The sequence below is a fragment of the Pongo pygmaeus genome, chromosome 6 (genome assembly GCF_028885625.2).
Source record: "Pongo pygmaeus isolate AG05252 chromosome 6, NHGRI_mPonPyg2-v2.0_pri, whole genome shotgun sequence".
Lineage (NCBI taxonomy): Eukaryota > Metazoa > Chordata > Mammalia > Primates > Hominidae > Pongo > Pongo pygmaeus.
In genome coordinates, this window is record NC_072379.2 from 83,128,547 (window position 1) to 83,133,775 (window position 5,229).

Below are 5,229 nucleotides of genomic sequence, written 5' to 3' on the forward strand. Positions count from 1 at the left end.
TGTCTTTGTCAGGTTTGTCAAAGGATGGTTGTAGATATGCGGTGTTATTGCTGAGGCCTCTGTTCTGTTCCATTGGTCTATATATCTGTTTTGGTACCAGTACCATGCTGTTTTGATTACTGTAGGCTTGCAGTATAGTTTGAAGTCAGGTAGCATGATTCCTCCAGTTTTGTTCTTTTTGCTTAGGATTGTCTTGGCTATAGGGGCTCTTTTTTGGTTCTATATGAAATTTAAAGTAGCTTTTCTAATTCTGTGAAGAAAGTCAGTGGTAACTTGATGGGGATAGCATTGAATCTATAAATTACTTTGGGCAGTATGGCCATTTTCATGATATTGGTTCTTCATATTCATAAGAATGGAATGCTTTTCCATTTGTTTGTGTTCTCTCTTATTTCCTTGAGCAGTGGTTTGTAGTTCTCCTTGAAGGGGTTCTTCACATCCCTTGTAAGTTGGATTCCTAGGTATTTTATTCTCTTTGTAGCAATTGTGAATGGGAGTTCACTCATGATTTGGCTCTCTGTCTATTGTTGGTGTATAGGATTGCTTGTGATTTTTGCACATTGATTTTGTATCCTGAGACTTTGCTGAAGTTGCTTATCAGCTTAAGGAGATTTTGGGCTGAGATGATGGGGTTTTCTAAATATACAACTATGTCATCTGCAAACAGAGACAATTTGACTTCCTCTCTTCCTATTTGAATACCCTTTATTTCTTTCTCTTGCCTGATTGCCCTGGCCAGAACTTCCAATACTATGTTGAATAGGAGTGGTAAGACAGGGCATCCTTGCGTTGTGCCAGTTTTCAAAGGGAATGCTTCCAGTTTTTGCCCATTCAGTATGATTTTGGCTGTGGGCTTGTCATAAATAGCTGTTATTATTTTGAGATATGTTCCATCAATAGTTAGTTTATTGAGAGTTTTTAGCATAAAGGGGTGTCAAATTTTATTGAAGGCCTTTTCTGCATCTATTGAGATAATCATGTGGTTTTTGTCATTGGTTCTGCTTATATGATGGATTACATTTATTGATTTGCATATGTTGAACCACCCTTGCATACCAGGGATGACGCCAACTTTCTCGTGGTGGATAAGCTTTCTGATGTGCTACTGGATTCGTTTTGCCAGTATTTTATTGAGGATTTTCACATTGAAGTTTATCAGGGATATTGGCCTGAAATTTTCTTTTTTGTTACGTCTCTGCCAGGTTTTGGTATCAAGATGATGCTGGCCTCATAAAATGAGTTAGGGAGGAGTCCCTCTTTTTCTATTGTTTGGAATAGTTTCAGAAGGAATGGTACCAGTTCCTCTTTGTACCTCTGGTAGAATTCGGCTGTGAATCTGTCTGGTCCTGGGCTTTTTTTAGTTAGTAGGCTATTAAGTACTTCTTCAATTTCAGAACTTGTTATTGGTCTATTTAGGGATTTGACTTCTTCCTGGTTTATTCTTGGGAGGGTGTATGTGTCCAGGAATTTATCCATTTCTTCTGGATTTTCTAATTTATTTGCATAGAGGTGTTTATAGTATTCTCTAATGGTAGTTTGTATTTCCATGGGATCAGTGGTGATATTCCTTTTATCATTTTTTGTTGTGTCTATTTGATTCTTCTCTTTTTCTTTATTAGTCTGGCTAGTGGTCTATCTATTTTGTTAATCTTTAAAAAACCAGCTCCTGGATTCATTGATTTTTTTGAAGGGTTCTTCGTGTCTGTATCTACAACCATGAAGCTTTATCCTCTAAGTATCCAAATGTTGAACCAATCTGTACCATCTCCTTTTTCCACAAAATACAAGATATTATACAGTCTCTGTTATAGGGACCACTAGGAAGGAACACGTGGTTGAAAACACATAGTTAAAAGGATTTTGGATTCAAATTCATCAGAGTACTAATTTTCCTAAGCAGGTTATGATAAAGGCCATCGGGACACTTGTCACACTGCTCAAATGCTGAATGGTAAGACTTCTGATGAGACCAAACAGGTCACATTAAATCAATAGAATATCTTAGAAATAAAGCCAATATGACTAAATCCAAAACACATCACATGAAGTACCCCATGTACAATACAAACCTAGTTTAATAAATAAAAGAAACATAGGTGACTGGACTCTGGGAGAACATCCAGTTCCTGATGGCCTCTTCACAGTCTTCTCTGAGACTCCACAGCCACTTCCACCCGGGCAAGTCTAATGGTGCAGCCATGAAGTTTGTAGCCATCTGGTCTTATTAATGTCACGGTGCTAGGCTGTACCCCAACAGCAGCTGTCACATGACAGATGAGTTCATGCTCTTGGGGGTCATATTTGTCACCAATGGGTGATAGCTTCTCCAGGCCATGCTTGGCAAACACATTTTTCAGCTTTGCTTCTAAAAGTGACAACCCTCGGAAGATCTTCTCCAGAGTGAGCTTCTGGTTCCCAGGCTCTGATTCTTCAGAAATCTACTGTGTAGTCTTCTCCAAAATGTCAGCCATCTATCTTGGCATCTTCCACACATCTCTCGGTTTGCTTCCTTATGTTTTCATAATCAGCTACAGCTCTGTGCTATCTCATGGTTAAATCCTGGACTTCCTTCTCCAGTTTAACAGCTTACCCTTAAGGCTCATTGGGCAAGAGAGGGCCCAAGCTCATCAGGAGGGTCCTCAGGACAGCAGTCCACACCAGCAGTTATCGGGGTGGCAGTGCAGAATGGAAGCGGCCATCCCTTGCTCTCCCATGAGGCACTCAAGGCCAGTAGGTGCTGCACCTGGTGCCTGCCCACCCCCAGCGACCATACAGCCATGTTCCTGACTTGGGTTGACCGAGGCAGTGCATGCACACTTGCCCTGTAATTTTATCTTTACAATTTTCTGTTACTTTAACTTTAAAAAACACTGCAACACTAATTTTGTGTATGTGGAAAGTCTGTCGTCTAAGTTTTATATTTAGCATCTTCTCACTCTTGTCTCTGTAGTCTCATTTTATTCTGTAATTTTTTTCCAATCTCTATAAAATTAATGTTTATAATAAATATTATTTAAGGGTTAAATAAATTTAAGTTATATGCTCTCCTTTATTCTCCTTGTATCATTCTTTATGAAACTTGGAGCCTCAAATATACATGTGGAAAGCCTCTGTAGATTCATGTTAGGATTGAAATTTTCTTGATATATAAACTTTCAACAGAAAATGGGAAAGCAACCAATTAAGTTTGCATAAACTGTCTTTTAGATCACATATCTTTCTTTCCTTTTATAAGTGATATCTCATTAGTTAATTTGATAAATTTTTATTGAGATCATTGTATTTTACACATTGATAATGCAGATATAAAAAAAATCAGACAAGATCTCTCCCCTTGCGGCTATTAGAATTTATTGGTATAGTTATGACCATGCTTATGGTCTTTTGGAGTAATATGAACATATGACAATATACATTCAATTCTATTTTTCTTGTTTGAAGTTAAACAATTAAAGTTCCACTTCTATATTTCTAATTAAAGTCCCACTTCTATATTTCCTTTCACCTCTGCACAATGGATCTCTCCCTTCTTCTAAGATATTATATTTTTATTATAGCAATGTGCAGGCCTTATTTTGTACTTTCAATTTAATTAATCAATGTGCTATCATAGCATTTTCATTTTGCATTTTATAGTCATTTCTGAACATGGTTGTTTTCCATACTAGAATATTTTCTTTAGATCTCTCAAAGATAAACTGGACATTAGATCAAATGCTAAAAACAGATTTTATTCAGTAACTACTGACAGTAAGGGAACAACATAAACTCCATTCCAATTTGTGCAGAGGTGATGGACGGGGCATTTTAAAAGGAGAATAAGGGAGTAGGAAGGAAAAGTGAGCCAGGCTCATGTAGTGTCAGGGAAGTAAAAAATTACCAGAAGTAAGTAAGAAGGTTGGTCAGTGTAAATGTGATTAGGCCAGCTGTGTATGCTAGCTGGCAATTACTGAAGTTGGAATTCTATCTTCCCACAGAGACTGAGATACAGAGGTTCTATCTTTCCTGCTTATTATATTTTAAAGGAATGGCTTTTAGGTGCTTGAGAAAGATACCCTGGGGCATAGGAGATACATACATATATATCTCAAAGTTACAGAGGAAGGATTTACAATTATAAGCTCTTTTTAGTAAATTCTCTAAGAAAGGGGAGTCAGGGGCCTATTGTCAAATGTTGGCTAGAACAAACAATAAATTCTTTCGACAGGCTTGAGCTTTTTCAGACAGGAACTCAAGGAGGGGTTGAGTCTTTCCAGGGATGTAGCCTTAGGCAGCCAGAAGCCATGTTAGGGTTGATCACGTCTCTTAGTGCAGGGGTTTGTATGGAGTCATTATGTGCCAAGAGTTCTTTTGTAGTTCTCAGATCCTATCTTTGTATTTCTTATATAGTAAGAACGTAGTAGGTTCTCGATGAATGTTGATCCAATTAGTATTTATTGCTTAAATACTAATAGTCCTTTAATAATCAGATCCTAATTATTGTTTTCTGCTTGTGTTGATTGGCCTGTTCTATTCATCGCTGCATATTCAAGATCCCGTGCCAGAGCCACCTATACAGTTGTGCAGTTTATATACTGCACAAATGTGTCTGAATGAAGAGGTGAGAGGGAGCTTAAATTCTAGTTGCACTTTATTTGCTGTAAACCTCAACACCAGTGTGTCCTCTAAATTGTACGAAGACATTATGTGGGCTAGTTTCTATCCTGCCTATTACAATGCCTGTTATAGGATTCTAAAATATATGGGATATAAAAAAATACTGGCTTGACATGTTCTTTTTGATCTGGAAAGTTAAAATAAAAAGAGTTTTAGTTCTAGATCCCTGAGGAATCGCCACACTGACTTCCACAATGGTTGAACTAATTTACAGTCTACTGGGTATATACCCAAAGGATTATAAATCATGCTGCTATAAAGACACATGCACACATATGTTTATAGTGGCACTATTCACAATAGCAAAGACTTGGAACCAACCTAAATGTCCAACAATGATAGTCTGGATTAAGAAAATGTGGCATATATACACCATGGAATATTACGCAGCCACAAAAAATAATGAGTTCATGTCCTTTGTAGGGACATGGATGAAACTGGAAACCATAATTCTCAGCAAACTATCGCAAGGACAAAAAACTGAACACCGCATGTTCTCACTCATAGGTGGGAACTGAACAATGAGAACACATGGACACAGGAAGGGGAATATCACACACCAGGGTCTGTTGT

The 5,229-nt window shown here is 37.7% G+C and overlaps 1 pseudogene; it reads right to left on the reverse strand.

Moving 5' to 3' along the window:
• Positions 1-2,138: 2,138 nt before the first annotated feature.
• Positions 2,139-2,785, reverse strand: LOC129040849 (grpE protein homolog 2, mitochondrial-like; annotated as a pseudogene).
• Between the last annotated feature and the right edge of the window lie 2,444 nt (positions 2,786-5,229).